General features: G+C 43.0%; 1 protein-coding gene across 4 annotated transcripts in view; it reads right to left on the bottom strand.

Moving 5' to 3' along the window:
* LOC122549141 (coiled-coil domain-containing protein 102A-like) overlaps positions 1-26338 on the bottom strand; it is a 620500-nt gene that overhangs the window by 556982 nt on the left and 37180 nt on the right. For 2 of the 4 annotated variants that reach the window (XM_043688474.2, XM_043688477.2), the window contains exons 1-2: positions 19677-19802; positions 19026-19157 (exon numbers count right to left, since the gene is read on the bottom strand). The gene's annotated coding sequence lies outside the window, so the exon portion shown is untranslated. Of the gene's footprint in view, positions 1-19025; positions 19158-19343; positions 19388-19676; positions 19803-26338 lie in introns of those variants that run through there. The other 2 variants (XM_087986289.1, XM_087986288.1) reach the window with 2 other exon arrangements.

Below are 26338 nucleotides of genomic sequence, written 5' to 3'. Positions count from 1 at the left end.
AGCCAAAGCAAACACAGAGAATGTTGAAAAAAGTCTGCAGCTCTGGCATTGTCTGTGGAGAGAGAAACAGGATTAAGGTTTTCAGTCTGGTAAGAATCTTCTTTGGAACTCCGGGAGACAGGCAGGAATGCAGTCAAGTAGTTCTGAGGAAGAGTGACATCAGACTTGAAACATTAACTTTGTCTCTATGTCTCTTTACAGATGCTGCAAACCTGCTGTGTTCCTCTGGCACTTCTGTTTTTATCATTGTTTTCAACATTACAAGGTCAGAATTGATTCACTGATACTTTTGTTCATGTTCCAATCCCTATCCCCATTTAGAGACTTAATGGACAAAATCTTATCGGGGTCTGAGCGACATGAGCTATTGCAAGGTGTGTGGCAGAATCAGCTGGTGAGAGTCATTGCCACATCAAGACCTTCTCACCATATTTTTTACATTTTTACACAAGGGGCAGAGCAAGGTTCTTGTCAATTGGCAGTGATTAATGCATATTAAGATCCTTGTTGATAGCCCAACTCTCATCTTTAACATTCTAGATGCAACCTTACCAAACCCACCCAACAGATTAAACATCAAGAAAGCTCAAAATGGAAATCAGAAGGGTCCTTGGCAGGTTCACCTCACTACTTGTTCCAAAGTATCATCATATTGGACACGGACACCAATATATCAGGGCATGTTCTTGGCCACTGGCCCCATGCAAACACCATTCTCTTTCACTGTCAATCAAACTATAATGCACTTCAAAGCCACCCCATTTTCGAATATTTAGAACGCAAGGCTACAATTTACTGTTCGTGATTATAATCTGCTACTTTAATGGAGGTTAACCCAGTCAGAGTAAACCAATTAAACCATCACTAAAATAATAGACAGAAAATGTCATATAAATGTTATACAAACACATTAAAGTTGTTAAGACAACAGAAAGAGCCGAAGTAATTCTTTTTACACTGTCAACAAAGATGAATTTTCTTGTGCTGGAAATAAAAATGATCATGTATTTCATTTTGTTTAAAAAAATAAGCTCTGCAAAGCTTAATTTGCAAGAGCAGGCAAGAGAATCTCTATTCTATCCATTCTGAACAAAGAACAAACAACAGTACATCACAGGAACAGGCCATTCAGCCCACCAAGACAGCAGCGTCACATGATGCCTTTCTAAACTAAAAATCTTTTGCCTCTAAGCTGTCTGTAACCCTCTATTCCCTTCCCTTCCTATTCATATCTGTCAAAATGCCTCTTAAATGTTGCTATTGTATCTGCCTCCATCCCCTCCTCTAGCAGCACATTCCAGGCTCATACCACACTTTGAGTAAAAAACATGCTTCTTACTTCTTTAAACATTCCCCTTTTTAGCTTAAACCTATTTTCTCTAGTAACTGACATTTCTACCCTGGGAAAAAAACTCTGACTGTCCATTCTATGCATGCCTCTCATGCTTTTGTAAACTTCCATCAGGTTGCCTCTCACTCTTCAACGTTCATGTGAAAGCAACCAAAATTTGTCCAATGTCTCCTGAAAGTTAATTTCCTCCAAACTAGGCAACATCCTACTAAACCATTTCTGTACCCTCTCCAATGCCTCTACATCGTTAGAGTAGTGTGATGACCTGAACTGTATACAATATTTCAAATTTGGCCTAATATGAAGTTCTACACAGCTGCAACATGACTTGTCAATTTTTATACTCCGTGCCCCGACTGCCGGAGGCAAGCATGTCATATGCCCTCTTGACCACCTTGTACACTTGGTGCCACTTTCAGGGAAAGAGATCCCTCTGTATGTTGATGCTACTAAAGATTCTGTCATTTACTGTGTACTTCCTTCTTGCATTAGATCTCCCAAAATGAATCACCTTGTATTTATCCGGATTAAACTCCACCTACCATCTCTCCGCCCAAGTCTTCAAACTATCTATATCCTCCTTTAGCAATCCTCCTCACAATCTGCTCCCGAATCTTTGTGTTGTATGCAAATGTATTAATTAGTTCACCTACATTTTCCGCCAAATTAATTAAGCACCCCCATTGAAACTTTGATCAGCTGGCTAGACTTATTCCCCAATATCAATAATATAGGGGAAGCTAAAATTAGCCACCACAACAACACTGTTGTTTGTACATTATTCCTATAATTTGTCCACATACTGTTCGCACCCCCGCCCCCCCCCCCCCTCCCCCCCCCACCGGCTGTTAAGAGGCTTGTAGTACAATCCCATCGCAATAATTGCATTCTTCCTGTTCCTGAGTTCCACCCAAATGGCCTCACAGGGTGAGCCTTCCAATGTGCCCTCTCTGAGTGCATATGTGATATTCTCCCTTATCAGTCATGTAGCTCCTCCACCCCTTTTACATTCTTCTCTGTCATGCTAGAAACATCTAAATCCTGGAGCATTAAGCTGCCAGTCTTGTTTCTCTCTCTCCCTCTCTCTCTCAACCAAGATTTGGAGATGCCGGTGTTGGCCTGGGGTGTACAAAGTTAAAAATCACACAACAGCAGGTTATAGTCCAACAGGTTTAATTGGAAGCACACTAGCTTTCGGAGCGACGCTCCTTCATCAGGCAATCACCTGATGAAGGAGCGTCGCTCCGAAAGCTAGTGTGCTTCCAATTAAACCTGTTGGACTATAACCTGGTGTTGTGTGATTTTTACTCTCTCAACCAAGACTCTGTAATAGCTACAGCATCATAATTATATGTACTAATCCATGCTCGAGGTTCATCTGCCTTACCTATCATACTCCTCGCATTGAAACAAATACACCACAGACTGCTGGCCCTGCCATGTTCAGTAACCTCTCCCTATCAGTCCTTCTTAGTCCTACTGGCCTTAGTCTCTGACTTCTCCTTTGTTATGTTACTTTCCGATCAATTGCTCTGGGTCCCACCCACTCCTCCCACCACCCCCACCCCTAGACTAGTTTAAACCCTCCAGTGTGATACTATCATATTAGTGCTCTTCCAGTTTAGGTGCAACACTTCCTTCTTGTACACGTCCCACCTGCCTGACAAGACATCCCAATCATTCACATACCTGAAGCCTTCCCTCCTACATCAGCTACATATTTAACTGTTCTAACTTCCTGCTGCTTGCCTCACTAGCACGTGGCACAGTAAGTAATCCTGAGATTATAATCTGAGAGGTTCTGCTTTTCAATTTGCTCTCTAACTCCCTGAACTCACTTTGCAGGACCTCATCTCTCTTTTTGCTCATGCGTTTAGTCCCACAATACGGACAAACTCTGGCTGCTCACCCACCCCCTTCAGAATATCAGCGACACGGTTGACCATGGCACCAGAGAGGCAACAAACCATCCTGCAAGTCTTCCTTGCAGCCACAGAAATATCTGTGCCTCTAACTGTAGAGTCCCTTATCATTGTTGCTCCCCTGCTGTATAACAGTGCCAGTCATAGTGCCACTGACCCGACCGCTGCTGCTTTCCCCTGACAGGCCAGACCCCCCAACAGTATCGAAAACTGTGTACAAAAAAAAAACTGGATGCTGAAAATCAGAAACAGAAGTGTGAATGTTCTGAAGAACAGTCACTGGACCTGAAACATTAACTTTGCTTTCTCTGCACATATGCTGCCAGACCTGCTGAGTTTTTCCAGCAATTTCTATTTTTGCTTCCAAAACGCTATACAGAGGAACCTCAATTATCTGAAGGACACAGGTGGGAAGTATTTCGTTTGGTTAATCAAATTCCGGATAATCGAATGCTGGATGACATAGTTTAGCGAAGTATCATGACCATGTGATCTTGTTCGGATAATCCGAAATTCGGATAATCCGAAATTCGGATAATCGAGGTTCCTCTGTACTTGTTTGAGAGGAATGGCCAAAAAGGATTCCTGCATTGCCTGCCCATACTTAATTGTCTTCCTAATATCTGTGTAGTCTGTGTAGTCCTTGCTGGTGGTGTGACCAGCTCAATTAATGTGCTACCTGTGACATTCTCAGCCTCATGGATGTTCTGTGGTGAGTCCATCCACAGCTCCAGGTACTCCATGTGACAATTCAGGAGCTGCAGTTGAACTCATTTCCTGCATACATAGTCATATGGAGGTGTCTGTGATCTCACACATAATGGAGGAGAAGTACTCCACAAAGCCAAGTTCCCCTGCCATTTCAAATCTTATCCAGTAAAGACAACAGTCCAAGAACTGATTACACAGCCTTACCCACTAGTCACCAAACTCAGTTCTCTCACTCCCATTCTCTATTCCTAGCAGACTACAAATACAACAATTAAGTTATATGTTAGTTCAAAGATATACCTTATTTATAAAAAATATCTTTATATGCATGTATTATAAATATACATAATCACGAATATAGTTTGGTTCTGTATGGTAGCATTTCAAGGAAACAAACAACATCAGAGTTTGACTCTATCCAGAAAAAAACCAAAGGCATCTTTTATTTTAACCAGAATATATTTATATGTATTTGAGGCACCAGAAGGATCCAATAATTGAACAGACCACCTTTAATTTCAGCAGGAAGACATTAGATAGTGGTCTTTCCCCACTGCACCTTCGCAGTAGCTACACCAACCTTTAATGCATCCCTCAGAATGTAGCCCTGCACCTTGAAATGTGCTCGTCTGCAACATTCAGTCAGGGTCAATTTCTTGTTCTGGAAGACCTACTTTTTTTTTATTTCAAAAATATACTTTATTCATAAAATAATTTGATGGTCTGTACAGTTGGTCATGCCATACATATGTAAACATGTACATACAGAGATCAAAACTTATCATTTTTATACAGGTCTGTACATTTTTCAATCATATGCCCATATAATTAGCTGAGGTGTCAGCAGAGCCCAAATGACTGCATGGGCCCCCTGTTCTTCGTTAGGCAGGCAGACTTTACACAGTGGTCTTTCCCCACCGTGCCTTGGCGGCAGCTGCCCCAAGCTTCAGCGCATCCCTCAACACGTAGTCCTGGACCATGGAATGTGCCAGTCTGCAACACTCAGTCGGGGTCAACTCCTTCAGCTGGAAGATCAACAGGTTTCGGACCACCCAGAGAGCGTCCTTCACCGAGTTCATGATCCTCCAGGCGCAGTTGATGTTCGTCTCAGTGTGCGTCCCGGGGAACAGACCGTAGAGCACGGAGTCCCGTGTCACGGCGCTGCTCGGGACGAACCTCGACAAACACCACTGCATTCCTCTCCAGACTTCCTCTGCATACACACATTCCTGAAGGAGGTGTGTGACAGTCTCGTCCCCCCCGCAGCCACTTCGAGGGCAGCGTGCGGTGCGGCTGAGAGTCCGGGCGTGCATAAAGAATCTCACAGGCAGAGCCCTTCTCACCACCAGCTAAGCCATGTCTTGGTGCTTGTTGGAAAGTTCTGGCGATGAGGCATTCTGCCAAATGGCTTTGACAGTCTGCTCAGGGAACCGCTCGATAGGATCCGCCCTCTCCTTTTCCCGAAGGGTCTCAAGGACACTACGTGCTGACCACTTCCTGATGGACTTGTGGTCAAAGGTGTTTTTCTTTATAAACTTCTCCACGAAGGACAGGTGATACGGAATGGTCCAACTACTCGGAGCGTTCCGCGGCAGCGAGGCCAGGCCCATCCTTCGCAACACCGGGGACAGGTAGAACCTCAGTACGTAGTGACACTTGGTGTTTGCGTACCGGGGATCCACGCACAGCTTGATGCAGCCACACACAAAGGTGGCCATCAGGGTGAGGGTGGCATTGGGTGTATTTTTTCCTCCATTGCCCAGATCTTTATACAGTGAGTCCCTTCGGACCCGGTCCATCTTTGACCTCCATATAAACTGGAAGATGGCCCGGGTGACTGCAGCGGCACAGGCTCTGGGAATAGGCCAGACCTGTGCCACGTATAACAGCAATGGCAGTGCCTCACACCTGATGACCAGGTTTTTTCCCACGATGGAGAGCGACCGTAGCTTCCATCTGCCCAGTTTCTGCCTCACTTTGCTGATACGCTCCTCCCAAGACTTGGCGCACGCCCCAGCCCCTCTGAACCAAATACCCAGCACCTTGTTCTGGAAGACCTACAACTACTTTATCTCACCAGGCCTGACTCACTTAGTCTGCAAACCTGTTCCTGAGCACCAAGCTTATCTCTGCAATCCCCTTCTCAGTCATGGTGACTAAGCCAACTTCTTCCAGAATCTTCCTTGTTTGTTTCTTACCAGTGCCCCCTGCTCAATATTCTTTTTCCTGAGGAGCATCAGTGTTCTGTGATCCTTTCTCAGTCATGATGACTGAACTGACTTCTCCCAGAATCCCCCATGGTCACTTCTCACCAGTGCCCCATGGGATAAACTTTCCACAGATAGCCTCTAATCTTCACCATAATCCTTGGTTAAAAACCTCAAAAAAAGGTTTAAGCGCATTTTGCCTATGCCTCTGCCAATGTTAGTGTGGCTTTTCGAGAGAACTCTGAAGAAAATTATGTATCTATTTATTGAAAAAACTTTTCACTCTTTTATAGAAAATAAAACTGAGAAAGGTTATAAAAGTACAGAAAAATAGAAATAACATTGTGCTATTATATATTACAGTAACCCCCCCACCCCCCCACTCCACCACCACCACCACCACAGATCTTGTAACAGAACGAAAATTAATATGTAAGGGTGACAATACTGTTTTTTTACATTTGGGACATTTCCGGGAAGATCCTTTCTTAAACTTTGCTAACATCTTTGACGCTATATGGGCCCTGTAGAGGATCTTCAATTGCAACACCTGTGCATTATTGCATATTGAAATTTTCTTTACATTCTCCCATATATCCACCCATGTTTCCAATGAGATTTCTTCCGCTAATTCCTGATTTCAAATTACGTGGGGTCTCTCCATATCCCCCAAGGTATTCCCTCTCTGCAGATGATATATGGTACTAACTGAGAGAGCAACCCCACATCGGAGCATTCTTCGTTCTATATCCGACTTGTATGGCTGGGCCAAAAGTGTGGTCTTCTTCTGCATGTAATCCATAACCTGGAAATATCGGAAAAGGTCCCTATTGGGGATTCCATATTTCTGACCTAATTGGCTGAAAGACATCAAGACCTCTCCCTCAAATAAATCTCCTAGTAAGGAGATTCCTTTACCCTCTCATACTCTGAAGCCAGAGTCCATTGACCCCAATCTAAATCCTGGAGCTCCCACTAACTGGGTGAACGCCGAAGTCTTAGCAAATTGCCCTCACCCTGCTGCATTATCCTCCATGCTTTCACCGTATTTATGATAATCAGACTCTCACAATGCTCAGCCACAGATCTGATCTTATCCGCGATCAGTAAATTTATGAGGGGACAGCTCACTTATGTGGCCTCCACAGCAACCATATTGGCTTCGAGTCATAGCACACCGATTCACCTACATATGACAACAGGGCGATATCTCTTCAGACCTGGGAAGTACACCTCCCTCCCCCCCCCCCCCCCCCACCCAGCAACATCCTGAGGAAGTTGCAACTTGGGAAATTTAATTAGGGGGCGCCTACAGCACCAAATAAATGATCCAAGCCATCCCACAAACCTCCGCAGCACCTGTTTGGGTAATAGCAACAGAAGCATCCTCATTGGCTTATAACAACCGAGGAAGAACATTCATTTTAATCAAGGCTCCACAGCCTAGCCATGATATGGGTAGTCCCTCCCATTGCTGCAATTCCTGCTTTATTCTCTCAAACAGCTGCGCAAAGGTAGCTCTGTACAGCTGCTGGAAGTAAGGGGTAATAAAATTTCCCAGTTAGAGAAAACCTTTCTGTGACCATCTAAAAGGAAACTTCATTCCACCCTTCAGCTTCGGTACTTCCGCTAATACCCCCACGGGCATGACTTCCGATTTTGTGAAATTTATCCTGTATCCTGAAAAGCTGCTGAATAACTTAATTTTTTGTATTAGTTGAGGTATGGACGTTTCGGGGTTAGCCAAAAACAGAAGGACATTGTTTGCATAGAGAGTGATTTTGTGTTCCCCAACTCCCACCTTTGGTGCCATTATTTCAGGGTCCTTTCAGATAGCCTCCACCAGTGGTTCAAGTACCAAGGTAAACAGTAGTGGCGACAGGGACATCCCTGTTGGCTGCCCCTCCCCACACCAAAATTGCTCGATTTAACTCCATTCGTGATAACCGCCACCTTGGGGTCTTGATATAACACTGCCACCCACCTGGCGAAGGCCCCTCCCAGATCAAAACTGTCTAGAACAGCAAACAGATACAACCATTTCACCTGATCAAGAGCCTTTTCTGCATCCAGGGAAACCACAATCTGGAATCATTTTCTGCTGACGTATTTGCACTATATTCAATGCCTGTTTGATATTGTTGGAGGAGCTGCGACCCTTGATAAAACCCGTCTGCTCCTTTTTTATAGTAATGGGCAGCACCTTCTCCAACCTCAGAGCCAAAACACCTTTGATAAAATTTTAAAATCCACATTCAACAACGAGATGGGTCTATACGATGCACAATCCTCGGGGTCTTTCTATTTCTTTAAAATTGGCTTTCAAAGTTTGTGAGAAGATTTGTAGCTCAGGTGCTCATTGTTGTGGTTCTGTTCGCCGAGCTGGGAATTTGTGTTACAGACGTTTCGTCCCCTGTCTTGGTGACATCCTCAGTGCTTGGGAGCCTCCTGTGAAGCGCTTCTGTGTTGTTTCCTCCAGCATTTATAGTGGTTTGTTTCTGCCGCTTCCGGTTGTCAGTTCCAGCTGTCCGCTGCAGTGGCCGGTATATTGGGTCCAGGTCGATGTGTTTGTTGATAGAATCTGTGGATGAGTGCCATGCCTCTAGGAATTCCCTGGCAGTTCTCTGTTTGGCTTGTCCTATAATAGTAGTGTTGTCCCAGTCAAACTCATGTTGCTTGTCATCTGCGTGTGTGGCTACTAAGGAAAGCTGGTCGTGTTATTTCGTGGCTAGTTGGTGTTCATGGATACGGTTGATTAGCTGTCTTCCTGTTTGTCCTATGTAGTGTTTTGTGCAGTCCTTGCATGGGATTTTGTACACTACGTTGGTTTTGCTCATGCTAGGCATTGGGTCCTTTGTCCTGGTAAGTTGTTGTCTGAGAGTGGCTGTTGGTTTGAGTGCTGTTATGAGTCCTAGTGGTCTTAGTAGTCTGGCTGTCAGTTCAGAAACGTTCTTGATGTATGGTACCGTGGCTAGTCCAAGACAAAGGACCCGATACCCAGCATGAGCAAAACCAACGTAGTGTACAAAATCCCATGCAAGGACTGCACAAAACACTACATAGGACAAACAGGAAGACAGCTAACAATCCGTATCCATGAACACCAACTAGCCACGAAATGACACGACCAGCTATCCTTAGTAGCCACACACGCAGATGGCAAGCAACATGAGTTCGACTAGGACAACACTACTATTATAGGACAAGCCAAACAGAAAACAGCCAGGGAATTCCTAGAGGCATGGCAGTCATCTACAGATTCTATCAACAAACACATCGACCTGGACCCAATATATCGGCCACTGCAGCGGACAGCTGGAATTGTCAACCAGAAGCGGCAGAGACAAACCACTATAAATGCTGGAGGAAACAACACAGAAGTGCTTCACAGGAGGCTCCCAAGCACTGAGGATGTCACCTCGACAGGGGACGAAACGTCTGCAACACAAATTCCCAGCTTGGCGAACAGAACCACAACAATAAATTGGCCTCCCTAATAGTGGGCAGAAGGCAGTCCTGGCTATACAAATGACTATACATCTCTAGAGGTGGTTCAGCTAACATGTGTATGTACTCCTTCTAAAATGAACTCGCAACCCCTCTGGACCAGGTGCCTTACCACCTTGGAGCTGCCTTACCATGTCTTGCACCTCCTGTGCTGTCAGAGGTGCATTTAAAAGGGAGGCTTGATCTGTGTTCATACCGGGGAGGTCCAAGTTTTCAAAAAAGGATTCCATTCTAGCTTCTCTATCCCCACAGCTGTCCGAATGGTATAACTATGCATAGAACTTCCAGAATCTGGCATTGATCTTCCTCAGTTCATGAGTGACATTGCCAGTTCTCTCCCTGATAGACACAATGGACTGTGGAACACTTACCCTCCTCGCTAGGTAAGCCAGGTAAGGCTGTTTGAATATGGGGATGTATCTACCTGGCTCATCCCCATATTCAAACAGCCTTTGCTTTGCAAAGGAGACCTCTCTCTCTTCGCCGCTTGTGTGAATGCTGAGTCCAGAGCAGCCCGGAGAGCCATGATCCGTTGCAATTTGACCACGGATGGTCTGGTATAATATGCCGATTTGGCTGCCTTCAGCCAAGCCTCAAACATCCGCCGCTGCTCTCCTCTATGTCTCCCTCTCATTGTCAGGTATGAAATAATCATACCTCTTAAGAATGCTTTGGTGGTCTCCCAGAGCATTGATGGATTACTGGCCGTGCCCTGATTGATGTCCCAAAAAGCCTTGAACTCCTTTGTAATATACTGTACAAAGTTGTCATCCTTCAACAGAAACGGATCCGTACACCAATGTCGCGTGCCCCCTCCACTACCTTTGCTCTTAACATCTAAATATACTGGCGCATGATCTGGAATAGTTATGCTCCCAATCCTATAGGCTAACACCAAGTCCAAACAAACCGACAGAACAAAGAACATATCAATTCTTCTGTGGCACTTGTGTGGGTTGGAGTAAAAGGTAAAGTCCCTCCCATTCAGGTGGAGGCACCTCCACACATTCACTAGCCCCAACTCCTCACACAAGTCCACTAACTGTCTAGACTGCTGAGGTGTACCCAACAGCCCTCTTGGCATCCTGTCTATCCCAGGGTCCATGAGACAATTAAAGTTTCCTCCTATAATCGTATGGAGCACCCCAAGAACCAATAATTTAGAGACTGCATCAACTAAAAATTTGAGGGGATGTGCCAGGGGACAGTAAACGTGTATCAGGGCCTTGAGAATGATAAACCTTAACATGATCTGTCACCTGAAATGGGAGGTTCGTTCATACCAGTATGGCCACTCCTCTGCTCTTGGAGTTAAAGAAGGAAAACAATACCCTATCATATTCCCCCCTGCTGTACCTTCAGATGTTCCCCACAATTCAAATGTGTCTCTTGAAACAACGCAATGTCAACCCTTTCCTTCCTAAGATTTGAGAGCACTTTCTTCCTTTTAATGGGGAATGGCTCCCCTTTATATTCCAGGTGCACCATCTGAACAGATCACTAGCCATGACCACCCACTGTAGCCCGCAGTCCCCTGAGAGGAAGAAGCCTATTCAATGTGCAATGAGTAAAGAAAAAACAGATTTTATCAAATCTAAAGACTATTCCTGAAAACAATCCCAAAACTACTAAAACTAAAAAACTAACCTCTACTCCTAACTTGAACAAATAAACACAAAAAACACAAATCTCCTTTGATCTCCCCCCTTGCCCATAGGGGCATTCACTCCCAACCTCACAACCATTCTCGCACCTACCAGTTAAGGAAGTGCCCCAAACCCAAGCAATGGAAAAAAAAATTATTTACAATCCTAAAAGTTAGCAATGGACACCCATCCGTTCCCCTCCACATCTCAATCCCACACATCTTTACATCAAAGGAGTAACCATCTCTCTCCCAGCAAAACAGAACAATAGAATAACTAAAAACCACCAAACAGATATAATATAAAACATATCAGATTTTACACCAAAGTCTATACGGCTCAGGACCCCAAAAGGGAAAAAAACAAAGACAGAGAAGATAAAAAAATTATATTATGCCATTGTCTGCACGCATCTTTTTCTCCTTCCCCCTTGGCCAAAGTCTATCATTTCAGTGAGTCCAAAAATTCCTTTACTTTTTCTGCCAAGTCGAAGTTGTCGACAGTTCTCCCATAATTGAAACATAGCATTGCCAGGTACGTCAGAGAGTATTGAATGTTTAAATCTCTTAATTTGTTCTTTACATCATCCATATGTCTTCCTTTTCTTAATTATGGCCACAGAAAGTCATGAAAAGACATTATCTTTGAACCTTTATAAGCCAAAGCCTGTGGATCTCCTCCCTGTCTTCTGGCTGTTTCTATTATTAACTACTTTTCCTTTTAATGCTGGAGTCACACTAGGACTGGGCTGGGGCACTGTGCTGGCCTGGACCTGTGCATCGTGATTCAGTGGGCCCGCTTGACACTCATCTGGCCCAACTCAATTTCCAGCCCCAGCAACTCCAGAAGCCACCTCTTGAGAAAATCAGGAAGGTTTTCATGTTCTTCATGCTCCAGTAAGCCCAAGATCTGTAGTTTTTTTCTCTAACCACGAATTTCAAGGTCACCTACTTGTTCCTGCAGGGCCCGAACCTGGCCTTCCAAGGTTTGGGCCCAACCCTTGGAGCTCCCCATTGCGGCCTCCGAGGCCACTGTCCTCTGTTCCACACTTCTACATGCTGATCCAAGGCCTGGATCTCCTGCTCATGCTTTGTCAGCATGGCAGTAATTGGTTCCAGTGCTCCCTTGATTTTTTCATGGAGTTTTGTGAACACCGTTAGTAAATGCTGTTGCTCCACTGAACCTAAGGGCGCTGCCACAGGAGTCAAGGTAATGGCTGCAGGTGTGCCTGACATGGTAGGGGAGTGTCCTGCCTGCTCTCTTTCCCTTGGATATCTTCATTTCAGCTCCAGATGTTTAAATCTTCTTTTACCTACTTTACATTATAAACTTTCCTCGGGGGCGGGGGGTGGAGGGGGGGGGAGTCTAGGAGTCCACCTTGCTTGGGATAAGGCACAGAGCCCAACACAGCAGACCGTTCAGACTGCTGCCACCTTGAATTTCCAGAAAATTAATTTTATAAAAACTGCCATTAAGCTTACACTCACACTGAATTTGTGATGGGTCAGTTACGTGCCAAACCATAAACTGACTTTGATGCATAGTCTAGTGAGATTATCTCAAGTAAATCTAATGCTCCTTTCTTTCAGATACAGGTTATGCGCTGTTACTGATTCAGACTTTTTTAAACTACAATGCAGCTTCAGTACAAAGTAGAATTGCATCAGATGAACATTATAGAGGTAGTCTGAATGCACACAGATTAGATTAGATTCCCTACGGTATGGAAACAGGCCCTCCAGTCCAACTAGTCCACACCAACCCTCCAAAGGATAACCCACCCAGACCCATTCCCCTACATTTACCTCTGACTAATATACCTACCATTATGGGCAATTTAGCATGGCCAATTCACCTGACTTGCACATCTTTGGATTGTGGGAGAAAACCGGAGCACCTGGAAGAAACCTACGCAGACACAGGGAAAATGTGCAAACTCCACACAGACAGTTGCCCAAGGCTGGAATCAAACCTGAATTTCATTGCTCCAATATTTGCCTGTAGATACTGCTCAGTCTGATATTGGAAATGTGGATTTTCCTTTGGCTATATCACAGGTACAAAGGCACTTCTGCCACAAGCATGCAAACAGAAAATGCTTTCTGAAGTTATAGGATGTATATAAGAACCACAGCCAACAAAAGGACAATGATTTTAATTACATATAATTAAAAATAACTGTTGCAAAGTCTTCAATGGGAACTCGGTGTATTTTTATAAATAAGTAAAATTTATTTTATTTCCAAAACCTTACAATGTAGGAATTATTCAATGAAATATATTGATGCCGAGTACTAAGAAATTTTCTTCTTATCTCTCCGGTTTCCTCCCACAGTCCAAAAATGTGCAGGTTAGGGTGAATTGGCCACGCTAAATTGCCCGTAGTGTTAGGTGAAGGGATAAATGTAGGGGAATGGTTCTGGGTAGGTGGCGGGTCGGTGTGGACTTGTTGGGCCGAAGGGCCTGTTTCCACGCTGTCAGTAATCTAATCCCAGAAAAGCATTGAAAAACTAAAGTTCATTTGCATTAACCAATATTTTAGAATGCCCCACAAAACACAATTTGCAGCATAGCATTTTTAAACATGATGTCTACATTGGTATTCTTGCAAGTGTCTTGACGACAAAAAGCTTTGACAGAGGCAGCCCTTTTTTATTAAGAAGGTTTAAAAGTTGCATCTTAATTGCTTATTGTCTGTTTGAAATGTATCTAGGGTCAAATACCACACAAATACATTCACAGGTTCAACTCCGAAACCATCAACTCATCCTAGGAATTTGAAACAGGTATAGGCCATTCAGGCCCTCAAGCCTGTTCCCCAATAAAAACCATGGTTACCGACATGCCATTTTGCATGTTATCTCCATTTCCTTTAGTATGATTAGCATCAAAAATAATCTACATATGTCCATCTTCAATATACTCAATGGGTTAGTTTTCACAATTCACTGGAGTAGAGAATTCAAAAAATTCACAATACTCTGAATGAAGAAATTCCTCCTCACCTCACTCCTAAATGTGTTGTCCCTTATTCTGTCTCCTGTTTCTCGAACTCAAATTTTAAAACATTCCTTTGCCATCCTCAAATATAGCCAACAGTTAGTTGAGAAATTAGTAGGCTGGTTTGCTCCCACCTTTCAGGTACATGACTTGTTCTGACAGGCTACGTGGTCTCATTTTCCAACTAATTTGATTGGTTTCAAGCATGGAGTCAATGGGAAAAGTAGCAAGCTACCTCATGGGTTAAAATGTTGTCAGCTTTGATTAGTAGACATGTATAGAGTACAGTAGCTATAGGTGGAATGTATGGGAATGGGTTAGATACCTTCTCAGCCTTCCCATGTAGCTTGTGTGAAAGCAGTAGGCACAAGTCCTAGTTGGTATGATTATTATTCTACTGCCACAAACTATTGCACTGTTATGATGAGTTTATGTTATTTGTTAATTTGTGGTACATCTGCTGACTCGGCATGTGGTTGTTCATATGCTAACATCATTAGCCTGCCAAATGCTTCTTGCCGCCAGTCTAATTTTTGCTGATACCATGCAGCCACCGATGCACACAGAATAACCAGACCCATGAAGTTTCCCTCATTCAAATTGAATCAGCTCATTGGCAGTTTTAAAATCAGACCAATTTTAAAGCTTTTTAATGGGCATGAGGAAGTAATTTATGTTGCAAAATTTTATACATTTCACTGAACTACTTATCTGACATTTAAGCAGGTTTAATTTTACTGATTTATGATCAGCCAGTACACACTCCATCAGAAGTAGATAATCATAAAGATGTTTTAAAAGACACATGTTTGTAACCTGTTTAAATCTTCTGGATCAGAAATCTTATTCCCACTTTCCAATGTTGACAGATGCGATTTGTACACAAAGAAGCACAATTAGTAGCACATCGCTGTGCTAATCTACTTGTTCTCTCAGTAGCTTGATTTAAGAATGACACCTTTTGTCTTTATGTCCAAAAATAAAAGCATGGAAAGAGACAAAACTGACTATTAAGATAAGCAATGTGGTGAAACAGGGACCAAGATAAAAGCCTTCCCTTTTACTGGAACTATATTAAACATGCATACATTTCTCTCTGTTATATCAACTGCCCAGTCCCAGTTGGCTCCTCTGTATAGTATTTTGATGGACCTTTCAAAGAATCAATAGGCAAATTAACTAATTAATCCAAAGTAACTAAAGACACCCCCTTAAAGAGGCACTGTAACAAAAGACAAGTTGTCAAGGAAATTTAGCAAGTGTGCATTAAAAATTGGTGCTGGGGGTTGCAGAGATGATGCACTCCTACACCCTGCAGTGCCCATCAGTCACAGAATGGTTTTCATATAGCCAGTCGAATAACTCATTCATTTGTTAGTGCTGATTTGAGGCTAGAACTTTGGGAAACTCACTGCTCACTGCAGTGCCCACCAGTCACAGAATGCCTTAAACAAACTTGTGGACATAGCATGCTTCCTCCCAGAGCAACCCATGCACTGCCATAACCACAGAAGAGAAGCAGAAAGTCAAGTCTTACAATACTGCCTAGACCTGTTAATGGCCACCTTGGCAACAGACCCTCCTCCTTGTCCAACCCTCATCACCACCACACTGATGGCCACCTTCTGGAATGTGAGGCTGACATACAATAAAAAGTTACAGAAAAGCCATTTAAAACAATAAGCTGAGGACCATATCCTAATGCATTGAACACTGATCCCTTCAGGCAGCAAAAATAGAGGATCTCTCCTTGGTATGGATATATAGAGATATTTTCCAATCAAACTGTTCAGAGATGCAGGCGGGACTTGACCTTATCCTCATGTTTCAGGGGTAGAGACACTATCATTGTGCCATAGGCCACCCCCATTATATGAATTATATGGATAATTAATCAATAAACATCACACATTTATCCTTTAACCTTAACACTTATCACCAATTTCCTACAGTTATTTGATATTAACATTAATGAATTGATTTCCAGATCCAGAAAGACAGTGAACTAACAGCGAACTGACTCAAAAGTGTAGTTTGAAAATTTAAAAAATACATTCCATTACAAATGAAATGTAATTAGGGAAGGAGATTCATATTTATATAACACAGTAAACAATAAATTAGCTCATTGAACTATAGAAACTCCAACACACCAGCTCATTGGAATCATTATGTCTATGATAGCACTAAATTAGAGCAATCCAATTGTGTTGTCATACAATTTTTATCACACAACAAAGCTTCCCAACCTTGGACATGAGCTGCTAGTCAACAGCGACTCAATAATCAGGATACTGATGGTAGGGTGGTGCAGGGGGGCTGAGAGATAAATGGGAGAAGGGAAGGTAGCTATGAATACAATAGGTACGTGAAGGCGTGGGGTGATGGTGATAGGTCGGAGTGGAGGGTGGAGCGGATAGGTTGGAAAGAAGATGGACAGGTACGACAGTTCAAAAGGGCAATACCGAGTTGGAGGGTTGGATCTGGGATAAGGTGTGGGGAAGGGAGATGAGGAAACTGGTGAAATCGACATTGATTCTGTGTGGTTGGAGAGTCCCAAGGTGGAAGATGAGGTGTTCCTCCTCCAGGCATTGGGTGGCTAGGATTTGGCGGTGAGGAGGCCCAGGACATAGATGCTCTTGGCAAAGTGGGAGGGGAAGTTGAAAACATCGGTCACAGAGCAATAAGATTGTTTAGCGCATATGTCCTGGAAATATCCTCGGAAATGTTCTTCAAGTTGGAGTCCTGTCTCTCCAATGTCCAGGAGACCACATTGAGAGCAACGGACACAGTAGATAAGGTGTTTGGAAGTGCAGGAAAATCTCTGCCGGATGTGGAAGAATCCTTTGGGGCCTTGAATGGAGGTGAAGAGGGAGGTCTGGGTGCAGACTTTACACCTCTTGGAGTCGCAAGGGAAAGTGCCAGCAGTGGAAGGTGGTTTGATGGGGACCTAACAGATGAATGGGTTATTCAACTAACTATATAAAAACAGAAGAGAAAGTGACACCTGACAACTGGAGGAAGAACACCTTATCTTCCATCTTGGGACCCTCCAATCACACGGAATCAATGTTGATTTCACCAGTTTCCTCATCTCCCGTCCCCCCACCTTCTACCAGATCCAACTCCCCCACTCGGCACCACCCTCTTGAACTGTCCTACCTATCTGCTCCATCCTCCACTCTGACCTATCACCATCACCTACTTCCTTCATCTACCTATCACATTTCCAGCTACCTTCCCTCCTCCCACTTATCGTTCAGCGTCCTTGAGCCCTGCACACCCCTTAATCTGATGAAGAGCTTATGCTCGAAACATCAACTTTCCTGCTCCTCGGATGCTGCCTGACCGGCTGAGCTTTTCCAGCGCCACACCTTTTGACTCTGATCTCCAGCATCTGCAGTTCTCCCTTTTCCCTCTGTTTTCATATAGCCAGTCGAATAACCCATTCATCTGTTCGTGCTGATTTGAGGCTAGACCTTTGGGAAATTCATTGCTCTTCTTTAAATTGTGCCGCAGGATTTTTAAAGTCCATATGAACCATAAATGGATGTAATGGCAGTACAGCATACTCATACTACTGCATTCAACAGTAATCACAGATTGTATATTCAAGCCTTGAATACAGAGCATTTTGATTCCACAGTGAGAATCCTATCAACTAAACCAAGCTGAGAAAGTAGATACTGATTCTGGGTCTCAAAGGGTCTGAAAGGGGTGAGGAGCAAATATTGAGGAGTTCCATAAACAACACCCACTTTGATTGTGTCATATAGACACGCAAACAACAGCTTAAAATCCAGAAGGAGTGAGGCTGAACATCTGTTCCACCTCAAATACTACGTAACAATGTCAAAAGATGTGCAAGTTGGGTAGATTGGCCATGCTAAATTTTCCATAGTGTTCAGGGATGTGCAGGCTACATGTGAGTTAACAATGGTAAATGCAGGGTTACAGGAATAGGGTTGGGTGGTGGGGGGAGGTATGTGGGGGTGGGGTGGGTCTGGGTGGGATACTCTTGGGAAAGTTGGTATGGACTTGATGGGCTGAATGACCTGCTTCTGCACTGCAGGCATTCTATGATTCATACTAGTCAAGGCTTGTAACCTTAACTAGCTGCAGTAAACTATAATTCATTAACTATAAGTGATACTAGTTAGATCAGGAAGTGATTTTCCGCTACCAGACTGGACTATCAAGCCCTATAGTTTCTTACACTTAAAGTGGATGGTATCACCCATCTTTGTCATGAGCAGTAGCTCATAGAGTGTAGTAAGCTGACCTGGCCATACAACAGTATGAAGTAAAGATCCATGTGCAGGTGAAGTCTGCTGTGCTTTTACAAAATGGTTAATATAAAATGCAATTCCATAACTAATATAATCTTGCACATATAATCAAGCAGAGTTTTAATCAACCACATCTGTGCATCCAGATATATACATAATCGTTATAAATCAGTGGCAGATCACTTGCTTCATTGGATAGCTGGTTAAACAATAATTTAATTTTGAAACATCAGCCATTCATTTAAACAAACTCTATAGCAGTATCACACACAAACCTCATTTTAAAACTTACTGTTCTGACCTATTTCCAACCCAGCAATGTAAAATCCACCCAAAACATACAATTAAATGTGCAACTTTAGATTTCAGTGCAAATAGTTAAACAGGCTTACACAGGTCAATTTTCCGGTCTTTTTAGTTCCTGAAGAGCTTCTGTTTCTCCTCATCCACAGCTTGACTTTAGCAATACATTCCATCGCTGCAGCTGCAAGTCAGGCCAGAATAGCAGGAATACTGCGTTCTTCCTGTAACAGCCCGAAAACAATGATGTACAATTGTTGACCAAAAAAAAATTATACAATAAGTTGCTTTTGTGAATGCAGTTTGCTCCAAATCACTTTGTTTCCGTTTTGAACCATGTTGTAAGCATCTATAGCTGCCAAAAAAGCAAGACTAGCCCAGACTCAATGGTAATAAAAAGCTGTTATTACCCAGCCTCATTCAGCAAAAGGCAAAGTACAACTGTAAACTTTCCTACAACTCTCCTCGGGGCCATGGAAAGATTTTCTTCTTCCAACGTCTTAACACAAACATCCTGAGATCTTGCGCTTCGGCAATCTGTAGTCTGTGGTGAATTTGAACTGTTAACAACAGTGACTAATCTTTCCAAGTTACATTTCAAATTATCACCACTGGTTGAAAGTACTAGAGAGGAGTTGAAATGCACTAGCACTCAGTCTGCACAGGAAAATTATGATACATTGAACTAAAGTTGTGGATTTAACAAACAATAGCATTGTATCCTGTTTCCAATATCAACTTACCTCTGTAAGATTGGTCAGTAAGGTTTAAGGATGAGACAACTGTACAGACACTTCTGTGCAGTCTTACCCTGGTAAGATATTTCACAGACTAACATCTGGCTGAAAAGCAGGGACAGCCACTTCATAAAGTCAGCAGGAAAAGAGTCAGATGGCACATAAAGCATCAGGACACAGGAAGAAATAATTATTACCATGCACTCTTCCTATTATTCCCAATATGTATCACAGATGTATTTAATTAAATGACACCATTTTGAAATTTAAGCATTTAATGGATCAAACATTTACCATTTGGCAGAATCTATTTGACCCGGGGCAATACATCAGGGAGCAGCCAAAATTTTACCCATTCGTCCCTTTTTTTGCTAATTGAGGGTTGCAACCTTGTGTGTCTGATTGAAATTATTCCCAACCAGCATGCGGCTTTCATCACTGTACTTTGTAGTGAATATCTGCACCTTTTACTTACAGTTTTTAAATGGATAGAATACATATGTACAACTGATATTGTTGCTCCTTCAAATATAATTGTGTAATATTCTTCATGGAACTGATGTATTTTTATGCTTGCCAATATTTGTAGTTTCTTTTTTAAAGTTTATCTTTTTGCTGACTATGTAAACTGTGGGAAATAATTCACAAATTCTTTCTGTCACCTAGGGATGGAAAACCTGAAGCTGAATTATTTGAGAGTTTTGGGTTTTTGACATCAGGGTAAAATGTAGCTCCTGATCCTGCACTTACCAACAGATTAACCTCCTCCAAATCACAGGATTATTTTGATGCAGAAGGGATCATTTTGGCTTTTATGTTTTCACTATCTCTGAGCATTTTAAGTTAGAGCCAATCCCCTGTCTTTTTCCTGTAATCTAGTACATTGTTTCTGTTTAAGTAACTATACACGACCCTCTTGAATGCCTCAATTCAACATTCCTCCACCGCACTTCAAGCAGTGAATGAAAATGTATTGTCACATCTCTTTTGGTTCTTTTGCAAAATGCTTTAAAACTGTGCTCTCTGGTTCTCAATCCATTTACAACTGGGAACAGTTTCTCCATATTCACTCTGTCCAGACTCCTCATGACTTTAAAACCTATAACCTTTCTTCCTAGTCTTTTCCTAGCAGTCCCAACTTCTCCAAACTATTGTCATAACTGAAATTTCTTGTGCTTGGAACGTCTTCTGCATCATTCTTAAAATGTAGCATCCAGAACTGTAAAGAATACTCTATACATTCATCATAATCTCCCTGCTCTTGTACTCTATCACAAAGCAGAATACTGCGTGCAGTATTAACAACTCTTTCCACCTGTCTGACCACTTTTAATGACTTGCATACATATACCACCAGATTTTTCTGCTCCCACACATGCTTTTGAATGGTACCCTATATTTTATAGTGTCTCCATGTTCTTTATCCTGAAGTACGTTACCTCACACTTCTCTGTATTGAACTTCATCTGCCACCTATCTGCCCACTCCATCGACTCCTCAATGTCCTTTTCATGTTCTACATTATCTTTCTCACAATTTACAATTCTTCCAAGTCTTGTGTTGACTGAAGTTTTGAAACTGTCTGTGCACACAAGATCTAGATTATTAATATATATCAGGAAAAGCAAGAGTCATAATACAAAAGCCTGCAGAACTTGACTACAAACTTTCTTCTGATCTAAAAATTCCCACTAACCATTACTGTTTCCCTTCTCTTGTTTAATTTTGTATCCATATTGCCACTGTCTCTTTTATTCCATGACTTATGACTTTCCTCACAAGTCTGTTCTGTGGCCCTGTATCAAACACCTTTTAAAAGTTCCTGCACAACATATCAACAACATTCTCTGGCACCTCCTCAAAAACTGGCTAGTTACACACAAATTCCCTTTCTCTGGTCATCGCCATGGTACTTTCATATCATGCAAGCCCTCAATATCTGCTCATTTCTATTTGGACTATCAAGGGACAACCTGGCTGTTAGAGACAAAGTTAATTCCTTCACCAACAGACTCATGATATCTGTTCGAAATCCAGTGCTGATATCATAACAGCCTCCAACCACAATTTTTGTTTTTAATCACTCATGGGGATCATAGGCTGGGCCAACATTTATTGGTTTTCCCTGCTATTCTTGAGAAGGTAGTGGTAAGCTGCCTTCTTGAACTTTGGTTTAGGTGGGAGTTTAGAAGTTAAAAAGTACAGAAATGCAACCCACATCGAAGCCACAATTACAGTTTTAATGAGGCAGGAAACCGGGGTAGCAAACATTTCTTTTGTGAAATCGTTAGCTATTTAAATAACTTCATGAGACCGTTTGCCTTCAATTTAACAGCAATCCTTTTCACAATTGGTCATATTTACCCAGCTTTGCAAGAGCCAACAGGTTTTTTAAAAATGTTGAATCATTGGGTAAGCACCTGTACAGCACTAATTTAGGGGCCAATGGAGGGTGGGGTGTTCCATCAAGGCCCAGCATGATCATCTCTAAGGTATGCTCACCATTGTGATTTGTCTCCTCCCTTGTCCCAGTAATCAGACCACTCCCTATAACTGCACAACCACCATCACTATTAAAACCTCAAAATCATGCCTCACTGATCTCTGACCCCTTCCCACAATTTCTCCCCATTGACCTTAATGCCTGCTGTCTTAGCCCAACTTGGCTGCAGCCTCTTGTTGCAGACTTTCCAAACTGATGAATGGCCAGGGAGTGAGACAGGGAGGGTAGATGTTCATGGTCAGAGAGGAAGTGACTGAGCCAGGGAGAAGGGATGGTGAGGCCAACCAGGCAAGAGGATATGTTAGTTTAGGGAAGGTATTAGAATCAAGTCAAGGGAGGGGTTCTGGTCTGGTGATTGTTAAGTATTTAAGGGGTGTAAGTGGCAGGAAGAGGTATAGCTGGAGTTTCAGTGGTGAGTTCTGTGTTGCGAAGGGCCAGATCAATGAAATAGTTATCCAAGGGTTAGAGCAGATTATTTATTAATCCCCTAGTCTTTCCTGGGTACATATTATACTTAAGTGAAGTCAGAGTCCTCCAACTCATTGACTGTAATGGACATTTTAATAGACATTAGGGAATTGCCAATCGGAAAATTCAGTTTCCCAGGCAATTCCCCCAGAGTTAGCTGAATGGGGGATTGCACATTGTTCTGACTCCAGTCTATGTTTTGTCAACAACTCCTTGGTTATCGGAATATCTGGGCAAAATGCCCAAGATTACAGATGGCACAAACGATGGTGGGAATGGGAGTTGTGAAGAGGATATAAGGAGGCTTCAAGGGATAACAAGCTGAGTTAATGGACAAACATTTGTCAGATGGAATGAGGAGAAATGTGAGGTTATCCATTTTGGAAGGAAAAGAAACCATGGAAGGGATGTTCCACCTGGATGGGGGGAGGTTTAGAACCAGGAATTCAGGCTCAATATTGGGGCAGGCAATTTGGACAGAGATAAGGGGGGAGATTATTTTCACTGAAGGCAGAAAATGTTTTGAATTTTTTGCCCAACAGACTATGGAGTCTCAGTAATTGAGTATGTTCAAGATGGAGATGGATAGATTTCTACACATTAAAAGCAATCAGGGTTGCAGGGGCAGTGCAGAGTTGAAGTGGATCAGTCATGAACTCACTGAATGCTGAAATAGTTTCGACAGCATAAATGGCCTATTTCCTGATGTCACCCAAAGCAATGATTTCAGGTACCTCTCAAATTGATCTATTATTACTCTCAGCAGGCTAAATGTCATTGCTTGCAATGCTGTACATAGGAACAGAATGCAGGGAGCTGAAAGACATTCATTGGCCCCACTCTCCCTTCAGGTTTTGCTTATTAGGCTCTGTATGTTTGGAAACATCCTATATCCTAATGTACTAAGTATGGGATAAATGTGAGCTTTTATTGTTCTTCGTGAGCCAGAGGAGACACTAGATCCCAAAGGGAAGGCACGAACGTCAAGGTATCCATCAAAATTGCAAGAATGATCAACAGAGATTCCATGCATGTGAATTTCCCTGTAGAGCTCACTCACTCTTAAATTGATTAGTGCTTCTAAAATGTTAAGCATGGCAGAACTGTGTGCTGGTGAAGAAATTAATAGTGAGCAGATTAGTTCAGAGATTTCAACAGGTATGCCATGACAGGATAAGAAGTATTTACTCCCACAGTACAAAGGTGTACATGTTAGGTGGATTATCCTTGTCAAATTGCCCTGGAATGTACCCAGGAATCTGCAAATTCTCCCTCCAATCTGAGTGCACTCCATCCACTTTCTGTGGGCTCAATCTGAAGAAGGCCGAACTAATGTCTGCGGTGGTGGCTGTGGGTACAGGTCCATCTGAGGCTATTGGGATAGGTCAGGTGGCTTAGCCATGGTAAATACAGTGATAGGTGAGAGTATGAGTAGGATGCTCTTTGGAGAATCAGTGCAGGCTTGATGGGCTGAAAGGCCTCTTTCTGCACTGTAGTCATTCTATGATTCTATCTCCTAGATGAGAAGAAACTGTGCATTTACAGTAAATAGGTATGCAATTGTTGAGTAACTGTTGAAGTGGCCTCCCTTGCCTGGACACATCTCCATGTTAGCATGGATTTTAAGGTGAATATTTTATGAATTTCTTTGTTAACTAAGCCAGTGATCTAATCTTAGAATAGCTTCTAACAAGAAATGGGTACATTCCTCTGCAATTCAGTGGATGCAATAGCTAAACCCAAAGAACAAAAGCAAGAATTGTTCAGAATCAGTAAAATGAGAGTGATCTAGTCTTTGGATTTTCATGGACAGGAGATGTTGGTCCTGTGGAAGGGCTTCTATGGGACTGCTTAAAGTCAGTGGACTGGTCCATATTCAAGAACTCAGCAGCTAACCTAAATGAATATAACACTACCATTACAGACTTCATTAGTAAGTGTGTAGATGGCTGAATGCCGAAGAAGTTATTCGGACTGTTCCCCATCTGGAAATCATGGATGAACCGGGAGAAGACTCCCTACTGAAGTCCAGGTCTGAGGTGTTCAAGTCGGGCAACCCTGACCAATAGTGGAAGTCCAGGTACAACCTTCGTAAGGCCAGTGGAGATGCCAGGAGGAAATACTAAACTAAGCTTTAGACCCGGACTAACACATGGATACATGTCAGTTGTAGCAAGGCTTTCATGACATAATGTGCTACAAAGTGAAATCAAACAGGATTGGAAGAATACATCCCTACCCAATGAGCTCAATGCATTCTATGCTCGCATTGAAGAGAAGGTCAGTGAAACGATATAACCTATCCCAATGGCCTCAGATATACCTGTACCCACAACCACCAACACAGACATTAGATCAGTCTTCTTGAGAGTGAGCCCACAGAAAGTGAGTGGCCTGGATGGAGTCCCTAGCTGTGCACTCAGATCCTGTGTGGACTGGTTGGAAGGAGTATTGGCAGGCATCTTTGACCTCTCCTTACTACAATCTGAAGTCCCCACCTGCTTCAAGAAGACCACCATAATTTTGGTGCCAAAGTAAAATCATGAAATGTGCCTCAATGACCACTATCCTGTGCTCTGACCTCCATATTTATGAAGAGCTTCAAGAGGTTAGTCATGGCTCACATCAACTTGAACCTACCAAATTGCCTTGATCTTTTGCAATTTGCCTACTGGTGCAACAGGTCCACAGCAGATGCCATCTCCCTGGCCCTACACTCACCTCCTGGAACATCTGGATAACAAGGATACCTGCATCAGGCTCCTACTTATTGACTACAGCTCCAGCTTCAACATCATAATTCCAAACAAACTCATCACTAAACTCAGAGACCTAGGTCTCAGCTCCTCCCTCCTTAACTTCCTGACCCATGGACCACAGTTGATATGAATAGGTGACAACACCTCCCCCACCATAATCCTCAACACCAGTACCCCACAAAGCTGCGTACTCAGGCCCCTGCTATACTTGTTATACACTCATGACTATGTGGCCAAATTCCGCACAAAGTCCCTTTACAATTTCAAATATAGAAATTGCTGGAACAGCTCAGCAGGCAGCATCTGTGAAGACAAATCAGAGCCAATGTTTTGGGACCAGTGACCCTTCCTCAGAACTGCATTTACAGAACCTCCATTTAAAAATTTGCTGACAACACGGTTGTTGTAGGTCAGATCTCAAACAATGATGAGACAGAATATAAGAAAGAGATAGAGTTTAGCAACAAAGGGTAAAGACAACAATCTCTCCTTTAATGTCAGCAAAACTAAGGAGCTAGTCATTGATTTCATGAAGTGGAGTGGAGGACACCCCCCTGTGTATGTCAATGGTGCTGAGGTGAAGGTAGTCAAGAGCGTCAAGTTCCTGGGTGTGATGATCACCAACAATCTGTCCTGGAGGTAAAAACAATGTCTGCAGATGCTGGAAACCAGATTCTGGATCAGTGGTGCTGGAAGAGCACAGCAATTCAGGCAGCATCCGAGGACAGGCAAAATCGACGTTTCGGGCAAAAGCCCTTCATCAGGAATAAAGGCAGAGAGCCTGAAGCGTGGAGAGATAAGCTAGAGGAGGGTGGGGGTGGGGATAGAGTAGCATAGAGTACAATAGGTCAGTGGGGAAGGAGATGAAGGTGATAGGTCAGGGAGGAGAGGGTGGAGAGGATAGGTGGAAAAGGAGCTGGGCAGGTCGGACAAGTCCG

The sequence above is a fragment of the Chiloscyllium plagiosum genome, unplaced genomic scaffold (assembly GCF_037043375.1).
Source record: "Chiloscyllium plagiosum isolate Xiang-an unplaced genomic scaffold, Cpla_swu_hap1 HiC_scaffold_4, whole genome shotgun sequence".
In the NCBI taxonomy this organism is placed as follows: Eukaryota; Metazoa; Chordata; class Chondrichthyes; order Orectolobiformes; family Hemiscylliidae; genus Chiloscyllium; species Chiloscyllium plagiosum.
The sequence above is the reverse complement of the archived record's forward strand: the minus strand, read 5'-3'. Positions and strand labels throughout refer to the sequence as shown.